This window comes from Schistocerca piceifrons, chromosome 4 (assembly GCF_021461385.2).
Source record: "Schistocerca piceifrons isolate TAMUIC-IGC-003096 chromosome 4, iqSchPice1.1, whole genome shotgun sequence".
In the NCBI taxonomy this organism is placed as follows: Eukaryota; Metazoa; Arthropoda; class Insecta; order Orthoptera; family Acrididae; genus Schistocerca; species Schistocerca piceifrons.
Genome location: NC_060141.1, coordinates 698,400,172 through 698,413,442, shown reverse-complemented (window position 1 = coordinate 698,413,442; position 13,271 = coordinate 698,400,172). Strand labels below are relative to the sequence as shown.

At 42.9% G+C, this 13,271-nt stretch overlaps 1 protein-coding gene across 1 annotated transcript in view; it reads right to left on the bottom strand.

The window, feature by feature from the left end:
• Positions 1 to 13,271, bottom strand: part of LOC124796117 (hemicentin-2-like) — a 790,202-nt gene that overhangs the window by 717,327 nt on the left and 59,604 nt on the right. The window lies entirely within an intron of this gene.

Below are 13,271 nucleotides of genomic sequence, written 5' to 3'. Positions count from 1 at the left end.
TGATGTTGTGTGTCTTTGGTGTGTGTAGGAAATAATTAGCTCTATCTACAGGCTGAAACGTCAGCACCTGGTACACTTGTCAATGCACTTCAATAAAAATTGTAAAACGCAGAAATAAGCACCACTGTAAAAATAGATATAAGAGAAGTATGAACAACATTGTTAAGAAAAATACCCAGTGTTAGAAGCATATCATTCCCCTTGGAAGACCTGTAACATTATCTCTGTCAACTACATCTAAAACATCTTTGTAACTGAAACTTCCCGGTAGATTAAAGCTTTGTAACTGTTTGTTTACGTAAGCTATACACGATGTATACTGTGTACTGAGAGTTGCGTGCGATGTTTAATATGTGTGAGAGACTGCATGAATGGACCATAAGAAAACTGTAAGTACAAGTTCCTAATTTCGCCACTAACCACATATAGTAAACAATAAGTAACTAAAAATTGTGGGTCTTTTATGTATCGCAGTAGAGCCAACAAAACGAACCAGAATCTATCATACCGCAAACATTACGTAAAAATGGCATAGCACAGAGAGAAAACACACTAGAAAATGTGAATCGTTACTGAAACGAGGTGCTTAAATTATGACTAGGAGAAAATTATGTCTGGCAACAGAAAAGTTATTTATAAGCAAACTCAAACGTAGATGTGGATGCCAGTGGCGACAACAACGTTAAACTTCATCACTTCGCCTATTACATTCGTACCTCATCGTAAAAATCTGACGGAGTGCTACTAAAGAAGCGATGCTGTGAGCCCTGGGATGCTCCCTCGGTAGAGGAATAAGCGCGTTATTCACGTAGGGCCACGAGAAGGGATTTTGCCGGAGCATGCGGGTGACGCAGTAGCTAACCACACACATCCACCAAGCGCCAATGACAGTCGCCTTAAAATGGGTTCGGCAGCCAGTATTGCGGAATCAGTTTTTCTAATAACTTGCGGTGCATCCGCATCCCAATACCGTTGGTCCGCGCCACGAAAGGTAATTTAGCGGCCGACGTCCAATAAGCCAAAATGAAATACCCGTGCGGAGACCCTCCCTTTTATTTCCACGGAAGCCTGCCGCTATATAAATGGAATGCTAGCAACAAATGAATCCTTTGTTACATTCGAATTTAATTTAAACATTTGTCTATCCAGATATTCGTGCGCCATATTATCTGTAGTTACGAATCCCCCCAATAAAACCAGAGGATAAAGGAACAAACAATTGTTTAGAACCCGAGTAACTAATATTTTGTGGTGCCGGAAAGGGATTCGAGAGCTAGCTTTCGAAGAAGCCATCTGAAAGGAAAAAAAACTAACGTACCGATTCGCATCTTAAATTTGCGATTGGTTTTCTCTGGTATAATTACCTAACATATCGGAAGGAAAGGGAAAGACACGGCCGTGGTTTAATAGCCGTGTTAGAAAACTGCTACTTATTCGGAGACATCTTCGAGGGAAGTCGTAACCCATCTGACAGACTGAAGCAAAACGAAGAGAAACTGAACGTAATAAGAGCAGTAAGAGAAGCTTTCAGTGACTTTGAATGCAAAATTTTGTCAACCAATCTGACTAAAAATCCTAAGCTCTGTAAGCGGTTCGAAAACATCTATTCAGTTTTTCAAAGACCACACAAGCAACGAAATGGAGAACAACACAAAGACGGCCGAAATACTGGATTCCGTCTTCCGAAACTCTGTCATCACGTAAAATCGTAATACGTTCCTGCTTTCAATCATAGTACGAACGCCGAAAAGGCAGAGATTAACGATCGCGAAACAGAAAAACAGCTACAGTCTCTTACTAGTGGAAAGGTATGACGGCCAGATGAGATACCTATAACTTTCTACAGAGGTCACGCGAAAGAACTTGTTCCGCTTCGAGCAACAGTTTCTCGGAGTTCGTTGGAACAACGAAGAATACCTAGCGACTGGAAAACGGTGCAGGTCATTCTTGTTTTAAAAAAAGGTCTTACGACAGTTGCATATAACTATAGGCTGTATCGTTCACGTCATTCTACTGTGCCGGCCGCGGTGGTCTCGCGGTTCTAGGCGCGCAGTCCGGAACCGCGTGACTGCTACGGTCGCAGGTTCGAATCCTGCCTCGGGCATGGATGTGTGTGATGTCCTTAAGTTAGTTAGGTTTAAGTAGTTCTAAGTTCTAGGGGACTGATGACCACAGCTGTTAAGTCTCATAGTGCTCAGAGCCATTTGAACCATTCTACTGTAGAATAATGGAACATGTTTCACGCTTAAGAATTGTGACTTTTTTTGGAGAGTGAAAATGTTCTCTATGAAACTGAAGATGGATTCCACCATCAGAAATCTTGTCAAACTCAGCTCGCTCTCTTCCCCCTCAGGTTCATTCCGTGTTCCTTGCCTTCAGGAACGCAGATTTGGGTACATCGTGGTCCTCTGTGTAATGACTAAGATTATTTGCAGTCTACACATAGCTGCTTATTCTCCATCTAAAATCGTCGGCATTATGTTGAAGTATCATTTTTTTCACCAAGAACCACGTGGCTATGGGTGTTCATGTAATACACTGATCATATCATAAGGCCTTGTCCTATTTAACTTCCTCGCTTTAAAAAAATAATCCACTCATGTCGTAGCGCCACATATTATTATCATACTTGTATCTTACGTTATGTATCAGCTTTCTCGTAAGCTCTACTCGCAGACCAGTTCTCGTGATAAGTTTGTCGAACGGTCACTAGACTTCATAGACTAATGTTTCTGACAGTTTAATCCAGATTCGTTTGCTGCTTCAACTTTCACAGTCTGTATAGACATATGCATTGCACAAGCGTTTGTCTATAATGCGAACGTTTTTATACTGATTGTGTACTAAGTTTGGGAATCTCACTTGATGCTGTTAAGTAGCGCACTTCCTTCTGTAACGTAAAAACTAATTTAATGTTTCTATTGCGAAAGTCAGTCGTTGTCACAGTGGATTTTAGAGTCATATTCGGTTATTACATCGGCTTCCCTCAAAACTAATTATAAATTAGTGAAACAGGTGTTTCAGAATATTAATTTGACATCCAATATGAAACGTGAAGACAACAGTTAGCTTTCAACTCGAGGGTTTTACGAGAGCGTGCTGAAAAGTAGTGACTTCAGATTTTTTTATGTGAGAACTTTTAAGACTTTTTAAATAAAAAAAACTTTATTAACGTTCTAAATCTTTATTCTTCATGCCTACAAATTTATTTCTCAAAATAGTCACCGTGGTGACAATCACATTTCTCCCAATGAGAGACCAGTTTGTTAATAACGGTAGGCCGCGGTGGTCTAGCGGTTCTAGGCGCGCAGTCCGGAACCGCGCGACTGCTACGGTCGCAGGTTCGAATCCTGCCTCGGGCATGGATGTGTGTGCTGTCCTTAGGTTAGTTAGGTTTAAGTAGTTCTAAGTTCTAGGGGACTGATGACCACAGATGTTAAGTCCCATAGTGCTCAGAGCCATTTGAACCATTTTTTAATAACATCACTGAAGAATGTCCGATTTTACTGACGAAGCCACGTCAGCTCCGCTTGCATCAGTACATCGCTATCAAAGTGAAGTCATCGAGGGTGTTTTTTAAGTTTGGAAACACGTGCAAGTGGGATGGGACCAAATCGGGATTGTATGAAGGATGGCCGATGGCTGTGAACCCAAGGCGTTGGACTGCTACAGATGACGCATCGCTCGCTTGTTGTCTGTCATTGTCACGCTGAAGGACAGGATGCGGCACGTGTGATCGAACTGTAAACTCGATGACAGCAAGCTGTTTCTCACGCACCGACATAGTTACGTTACACACCGCCATGTTACACGCTGCAATTGTGAGCCCTCTAGAGGGGTGGAAATATGTGAACATGAAGCATAATTATGTAAAATGTAAAAACCTTTGTTTTAGTTCAAAAATCTTAAAAGTTTTCACATTAAAAATCAAAAAGCACTACTTTTCAGCACGACTTCGTAATCTCTGAGGCAAAATCTTTTGGGTTATTTTCCCAACTGATACTATGTCTCCCTGTGTATGCGCTGGTTTAATTCTTCTTAGATACAATTTTTAAGTGCTGTTTGCTATGAACCACTCAAGTTGGAGGTATAAGGCCAAATAATCTCTTATTTTTCTCATCTTTCGCACATTTATAGTACATACTTTGCTGTGACAACTGTTGCTCTCGTACGATACTCTTCTCTAGAGTTTTCGAGAAATCGAAGTTCAGAGTCTTACGGCTGCTTGAATACCATACGAGAGCACCGCCTCCAAGCAGCGGCATTAGATAAAACGCCTGAGGTGGTTGTCTAGAAGTCAGTCCATACTGTGTTCGAATCTCGATTTTTTTATTCCCTTTTTTCCACCTAACAATCATAAGAAGATTTTTCGGTCGTTGTTTAAGACCGCGGTTACGGCTCCATTTCAGAAACAAAGTAAACACACTGCTGCAACGTAAAGTAACGAACGAGCGTCCTGGTCTGTTCAGAGGTTAAATGACAGATCCTTAATTTCTATTATCGAATGAAATCATAATCAGCACGAAAGGGAGAAAAGTAGGTAACACTGACCCGTTTCATGAACGCTGCTTACTCTTAATGCTTCAGAAATAATGCAAACACAGTGTGCATTATTCGAAGCATATATATCCCGGTATAACAAATGTGACAAATTTGCATGAATGTATGGAGAAATAAATATAAGGGGCGCATTCGAAATGGAAAGATTGAAATGAAATGAGCGTATGGCTTCGTTGGCCGGGAAAATTCGACCGCCAAGTGCAAGTCTTATGTCGGTCGACACCACATTTGGCGACTTGCGCGCCGGTGATGAAAATAAAAGAACGCTAAGAACAACACGACATCCAGTCAGCGCGGAGAAAATCCCAGCCCCGCCGGGAATCGAACATAGGACGGCTTGCGTGGAATGCGAGCACGTTACCACCGAGCTAAGCAGACGGAGTATGATTTCTCTCTAAATAAAAACACTTTCGTTACAAGAAGCTTTTGTTGTTTTAGTTACCAACAAACCTTTCACTCCTACACGTGATCGCCGTTCACTTCTAAGCGACTGCTGTAAATTGAAACTTTCTTGTTCAATTCCTCCGCATAATTCTCCACATGGGATCTAAACTAGACCACAGCGCCGGTCTTGAATTCCTTGTCGTATCGCAACCGTCAAGCCGATGTCCATAAACTGATTGTTTGAAGTACAAGAAGAGGTAAGGGTCGGTTGGTACGGTGTCGAAACTTTTGGATGTGTTTCGAGGAGTTCTCAATCGAAATGCTCAGTATCATCCTTAGTACGGGCAGCGGTTTGTGGACGCGCGTTGTCATGGGAGGAGGACTATCCCAGGCGACAGTTTGTCACCCTGATTTAGAGTGGCAAGTGGCAGTTTGATATTTGCGGCTAAAGGGGGGAGACAGCTTGATTATAGTTTTGGCATAATTTAATTCTGACACTGCACTGACTGTTCTTTTTATCCTGCATTACTGCAGAACATACACATCTCGTTGGCTGTAACTATGCGGGAAAAGAAATCATCTCGATTTGGTTGACAGTAGTCCAGAAGTGTTCGTCCGTTTAACAGTCTCTACTCTTCGTATTGGATGGTAAGGATTTTCGTCTCCCATCTTGAAAACAGTTGAGATGGCAGAGCTTTATCGCGACAGTCGAGTACTTAGCAGCGAGCCCAGCGTGAGGAAATTAATCAGCCGGAGCACCAGACGCCTATAATCGATTAGATCACATTATGGATCACTTGTTGCATTATTAAAACAGGCGGGATACCAGGACCGCCACTGTTCATTATCATGCACATTTGAAAAGCCACCTTTACTCTCGACGTTATTGTATAACTTCTCTTTCAATCATTATTGTACACAAAACTCCTACCGAATTTAAGCTGTTGCTAATAATTCTGAACACACAAATCCAATTGCAAATTGCAGTTAACACAACGATTTTTAAGACCACTGTTAGTTGCTTTTACCCACAGTTAGTCGACTACTCAACCAAACCAGTGATTTATCTGGGTTCATAATTAATCAGTAGATAGCGTTGCATTTATCTGACTCTTTCCTCAACTATAGTAAGCTAACGACCCTTACTTTTCGAATACACAAAGTACTTTCTTCACGGTTCCTTATAATACTTTGATTACATCTGGCCCTACATATTCCACTACTATCTTTACTATTGTGGTTCCTTTATGAAGTAACGTGATAAGTAGAATCGATGCAGGTGTTTCCTGAAAGCTTAAAAAATTGACGAGATTAAAGTAATACGTGCAGATTTGTAGACTAGCAGCTTAAACGATTGCACTCACTCTTCAACCCGATGGTTGTCGCTCTCGTACATTATTCATCAGGCACGTAACACTTTCAACTTTGTTTTCGTAAAGCGCTTGGGTAGTGCATCGTACTGGAGCACCATTTGTTACATTTTACGATGTACCACAACCGTATGAAATGTAAGCAAAATCGGCGTCCTATTACCTGTATTCTTTCTTTGTCACTAAGAAACATGTAAGAAAAAAAAGATCCATTGAACTATAAAACAGCAAAACAATTTACACAAGTGTAAAACTGCTATTAATTTAGGTACAAAAGAAGCTGAGGATAGGACACACGTGATCGTTATACACCGAGCACACACATGGGTATAAGAGAACGTTAGAAGAATGTTGACTGTAACCTTTTCAAAATAATTACGGCCATCTCCCTTATCATTTTAGGAAAACCACAGAAAGCCTATCCCACATAACCCTTCTAGTCATAAGAGGTGATGTGTACTTCCTTCGTCCTGTTTGCAGTGATAAGAATGAATGTTGTGAAGCCTATCAAGGAAGCATCAACAGAGAAATTAGTGAACGAAGTTTTTGCGAAAGTTACTAACTGGTTTTGTACAAATGGATTAATTTCCTTCAGTCAGAGATATTCCACCTTCATCTAACCTACTATACTAAAACAAAATTGTAAACATTCTAGAAAGCTTAAGTTAGCAGATGTGCATAGTAATGAATACTTAAACTGGAATAATCATGCAGGAGATCCTGTTTTTTGGCTTTACAAATTGCAAGCACGTCCAGCAAACAAGCCACGGGCTTGTAGCTCCCTGTAGAGAACGCACGTACTTTTCTCAATGCTCGCTATAGTATGGCCCGTTTCGGCTGAATGAAAACAAAAGGCAGTTTTATAACTTAATGTAAATGCTCCTTAAACCTTAAATTTAAAGAGCGGCCACTTTGGCCGATATAATGCTTATCACTATTGTTACAGTCGATCGTGGATACCCCACAACTGTAAAATTTGTCACGTGTACTTGTCGCTCAATGACGATACCACTGTGGTTTCGTTACATTAGGACACGTTTTAAAACAGTTATCTCTCGTTATATTTTATGAGCATGTTTCCAGATCTATGAAACTGATATTTTTCATTACAATGCAATTTATTGTTTTAAAATGTAAACTCTCCACTAGTTGTATTTTACCATCTACTAAAGCAGATCTGAAGATGCTCATACCTGACAGAAACCGTTAGTCTAAGGACAAAAAGGTTTGTGATCATTGGCGGAAATAATCGAAATTTTTTTCTGAAGACGCGATTAGTAATATATTTATGATCTAACAACAGCTACACATTGAAAGAACGATATTGCAAATATCTGCTGAAACACCTAGGAAAATGCACACACATCCTTCATCTTAGAGTTTATCATGAGTTTGGTCTATGAAACGAATACCGTATGCCGGCCAGTGTGGCTGAGCGGTTCTAGGCGCTTCAGTCTGGAACCGCGCGGCCGCTACGGTCGCAGGTTCGAATCCTGCCTCGGGCATGGATGTGTGTAATGTCCTTAGGTTAGTTAGGTTTAAGTAGTTCTAAGTTATAGCGGACTGATGACCTCAGATGTTAAGTCCCATAGCGCTCAGAGCCATTTCAACCATTTTTTTGAATACCGTATTTTAAGGACTATAAGACGCAATTTTTTTTTTTCGAAAAATGGCCTCCATAATTTAAGTGCGTCATATACTTGAAATTAATTTAAAAATGTCCCGTGATTGATTTAAATTTCCGCCAGTCTTAAAAATGGCCACGGGAAACCTACACTCCTGGAAATGGAAAAAAGAACACATTGACACCGGTGTGTCAGACCCACCATACTTGCTCCGGACACTGCAAGAGGGCTGTACAAGCAATGATCACACGCACGGCACAGCGGACACACCAGGAACCGCGGTGTTGGCCGTCGAATGGCGCTAGCTGCGCAGCATTTGTGCACCGCCGCCGTCAGTGTCAGCCAGTTTGCCGTGGCATACGGAGCTCCATCGCAGTCTTTAACACTGGTAGCATGCCGCGACAGCGTGGACGTGAACCGTATGTGCAGCTGACGGACTTTGAGCGAGGGCGTGTAGTGGGCATGCGGGAGGCCGGGTGGACGTACCGCCGAATTGCTCAAAACGTGGGGCGTGAGGTCTCCACAGTACATCGATGTTGTCGCCAGTGGTCGGCGGAAGGTGCACGTGCCCGTCGACCTGGGACCGGACCGCAGCGACGCACGGGTGCACGCCAAGACCGTAGGATCCTACACAGTGCCATAGGGGACCGCACCGCCACTTCCCAGCAAATTAGGGACACTGTTGCTCCTGGGTATCGGCGAGGACCATTCGCAACCGTCTCCATGAAGCTGGGCTACGGTCCCGCACACCGTTAGGCCGTCTTCCGCTCACGCCCCAACATCGTGCAGCCCGCCTCCAGTGGTGTCGCGACAGGCGTGAATGGAGGGACGAATGGAGACGTGTCGTCTTCAGCGATGAGAGTCGCTTCTGCCTTGGTGCCAATGATGGTCGTATGCGTGTTTGGCGCCGTGCAGGTGAGCGCCACAACCAGGACTGCATACGACCGAGGCACACAGGGCCAACACCCGGCATCATGGTGTGGGGAGCGATCTCCTACACTGGCCGTACACCACTGGTGATCGTCGAGGGGACACTGAATAGTGCACGGTACATCCAAACCGTCATCGAACCCATCGTTCTACCATTCCTAGACCGGCAAGGGAACTTGCTGTTCCAACAGGACAATGCACGTCCGCATGTATCCCGTGCCACCCAACGTGCTCTAGAAGGTGTAAGTCAACTACCCTGGTCAGCAAGATCTCCGGATCTGTCCCCCATTGAGCATGTTTGGGACTGGATGAAGCGTCGACTCACGCGGTCTGCACGTCCAGCACGAACGCTGGTCCAACTGAGGCGCCAGGTGCAAATGGCATGGCAAGCCGTTCCACAGGACTACATCCAGCATCTCTACGATCGTCTCCATGGGAGAATAGCAGCCTGCATTGCTGCGAAAGGTGGATATACACTGTACTAGTGCCGACATTGTGCATGCTCTGTTGCCTGTGTCTATGTGCCTGTGGTTCTGTCAGTGTCACCATGTGATGTATCTGACCCCAGGAATGTGTCAATAAAGTTTTCCCTTCCTGGGACAATGAATTCACGGTGTTCTTATTTCAATTTCCAGGAGTGTATTTCTGTCTGTCAGCATGGGATTCAACTGGCAAGAGCAGTGCACCCATGCAACGAACACAAGTTGCGGGGATTCACATGCTAACACGGTCTCCCTCCCGCCATAACAAACCCAGAACAGTGTCTAACCTACGATGCGACATCGCACTCTTCGGTGTCAGTGAACTTTAAAGTGATTTGTGTTATCGGTAACAGTACGAAATTTGTGTTAGTAGCTAGTTTCGTATGGAAAAAATGATATCCGTATGATTCGGGCTACAAATTGTAAGTAAAAATATAAGCAGAAAAACATGGAAACAGGGCAACTGAGCGGCATTTTGGCCCTCCACCGACAGAAAAACTATTCGCGATTGGCAGGCTAGTAACGAAGAACTCAAAAAATGACGAAGCCTAAATGTGCAGATCGAAGACTGAATGCAAAATGGTCAAAACTAGAATATGACGTATAGTAATGGATTGAAGGACACCGTCATTAATACAAAAATGATTCAAATACCCGCTCTTAATGTATCGCTACAGTGGAACTTAACAGACTAAGGACGGAGTCCGTTAGGTACTACAGGTTTGTCAAGTGTCATCGACTTAACATGCGAACCAAAACCGAAATACCTATGAAAATGTCACAAGAATCTGACGAGAAAATGTTACCTTTCCATAGATTCATTACTCAACATTGAAAGAAAACAAGCGTGGAATTACGCCAAGTAATGTGGACGAAACTCCTCTGACATTTGATGTGCCGAGCAACGGAACTGTTGCCATGAAATGTGCTAAAACTGTAACAATAAAAACAAATGGACATTAAAAAATTCGCTAGACTGCTCTCCTTTCATGCTGTACTGACGGTAGTAAAGTTCATCCAAGCATCGTTTTCAAGCGCAAAACAATGCCAAAACCCACTGAAATACCGCCGGGTGCTGTTGTTCACGTACATGACAAATGGTGGATGGACGATGCTGATATGACATTACGGATTAAGAGAGTGTGGGAAGGGAGGAAAGGTGCTTTACTGAAGAGGAGTTCTTGTGCTAGATCAGTTTAGTAGCCGTTTGAAAAATTCTGTGAAAGAGAAATTAGGGAAATACAGAGTTTCTGTTATTCCGCGAGTACTTACATCAAAACTGCTGTTATTCCGGGAGGACCTACTTCAAAACTGCAACCACTTGATGTTCGGTAAATAAAGCACTTAAAGTGTATATGAGAGAGGAATGGAACAAATAGATTATGGATGAACCCCAACATGAATTCACGCCAAAGGGGGCTTTAAAACGACCTACAATCAAACAAGTTTTTCAGTGGATAAAACAGCAGTGGTCTAGAGTGAGAGAAGACGTAATTGTTAAATCCTCGTGGGGCGTAAGTAACGCTTCCGCTGGCAATGAAGACCATCTTATATACGAAGAGGATAACGACAACGCCGAAGGGTAAGAAGAAGAAGAAGAAGAAGAAAGTTCAGATGACGATTTTCAGGGATTTTAAAGGTCAATTCGGTTTAATAAACTAAGAATATTTTTTAGACTGGCGTTGCAATCGAACAACAAAAATGGAAAAATGTTATCTTTAAAAAATTGCCTAAAGTTAAGGTGCGTCTTATAGGCCGTAGCGTCTTATAGTCCCTAAACTATGGCAACTGCTAATAAACTTAGTAACTTCACAAGATACCTAGACAGTTCTTATTTCATTACAGTATTTACTGTTTACATAATTTCTAATTAAGTTGGACCTCTCTTTATCACCCAGTGATATAGCAGGGCACATCTCGGTCACACATCAGACGGAATTCAGTAACACAACTTTGAAATGGATTGCATCAACATCTGCAAGCAGACGTAGTGGGAAATCAGACTGTGCCACTCTGATTTCGTCCGACAGATTTTAATATTTAATCAAATCGCGATCTGCAAACTACTTGTTAATTTTCCCATGAAAGGGAACTGGTAATGACGCTTGTCTGCCCACTTTGTACAAAACAGGCGTAGAGGGCACTGTGTCAGGTGTAAGTGGCTTCCCTCGAGCACTGCAAGTAATAGGGAGAGCGGTTCACGTGCCGAGTCTGGCAGCCGTCTTAGGAAGCGATGTTAAGCGCACGGCTAACGAAGGCTAGGAACACGCCCTGTACTGCCCTAACAGTATACGGCAAACATGGGACATACTCGTCAATACTGGTGCATGTAGCGGAGCTGTGTAAACGGTCGTGACAGTGTCAGGTCAGAACAGCTAAGCAAATAAATAGTTCGCCCGCTACGATGTCGCAGTCATTTATTCAGCTTACATACGTGCTTCTGTCCGTGTTACCTTTTGCGTATTATTTATCTGTCACTTGGTCTTCTATCTTACTTTGGTAGAAGTTGTGGGCGTTTCCCACTTGGTAATGGCCAAGGTCAGTCCTGAAGTAATCTCTCTGTAACAGGCTCTCTTCATTTTTTTAATTTTATCATCTGCCTACAACTGTGTCGTGAGGGACAAAGTAATTATTTCACCCTTCGTACAGGCTCAGATTTGTATGTCAACATAACCGAGCATGAGCGAAATGTAAAAAATGAGCATATGACATCGTTGGCCAAGTGGCCCCATCTGGGGAAGTTCGGCTGCCAAGTGCCAATCTTATTTCAGTCGACGCCACATTAGGCGACTTGTGCGCCGGTGATGAGGATGAAATGATGATGTGGACAACACGACACTCATTCCCCGAGCGGAGAAAATTTCCAACCCGGCCGGGAATCGAACCCGGGTCCGTTGCATCGAGGTAAGAAAATTTCATCAAAACTGATAGATAATTAACAGTGGAAATAATAAATATAACAATAAAGAATTTTCAACAGAGGTATACAGCGAGACATTAAAAAAATTGAAACTAAAACAAACGGTAGTAGGACTGCCGAAGTCTAATTCGACACTGACTTACTTTGGAATCGCAGCGGCAAGATTGTCCAGATAGGATTTATAGAACTGCGATTGCCTGGCATGAGAAGCTTCTGAAGGAATCAGACAACCGTAATGGCCGACAATGTTTCCACATTTGAACGGCACTTAACCCCTGGAACGATGGGACATTACATAGTCGGAGCAACATCCATGCGCTGTGGCGTAAGTGATGGATGTTATGTGACGGGTATTGTTCACAATAATGTAGCCTACATCAAGAACATTTTTCAGTGTATGACGCAGTGAGATTCAGCTGTTATCTAGCCCTTTATGGTATTGCACATAACTAGCTAGGAGACTGGCTATGTCCACTGAGCTTATGACAGCGGCGTTAATTTAAAGGTTGTCATGAATGAAAAATGGTTCAAATGGCTCTGAGCACTATGGGACTTAACATCTGAGGTCATCAGTCCCCTAGAACTTAAAACTACTTAAACCTAACTAACCTAAGTACATCACACACATCCATGCCCGAGGCAGGATTCGAACCTGCTTCCGTAGCGGTCGCGCGGTTCCAGACTTAAGCACCTAGAACCGCTCGGCCACACCGGCCGACTGTCATCAATCCACGCGTACATCTTTCCTAACACGTCAGCAGCGTTATGGAATGTCGAGAAACTCGTACGAAACATGCGATTCTTATTCTGTTTTTGTGTTTTCTTTTACATAAATTTTTACATGTTTATTCGTTAAAAAGTATAGTTACAAAAACTGGTCCATTTCACATCTTTGGTACAAAGGTTATAAGTACACTTGTGTCCAAAAATAAAGCAGCAAACCGCTATTTCCCCGTTCGGTGTCTAATTCACGATATAACCATTGAACCCGTCAACAGGT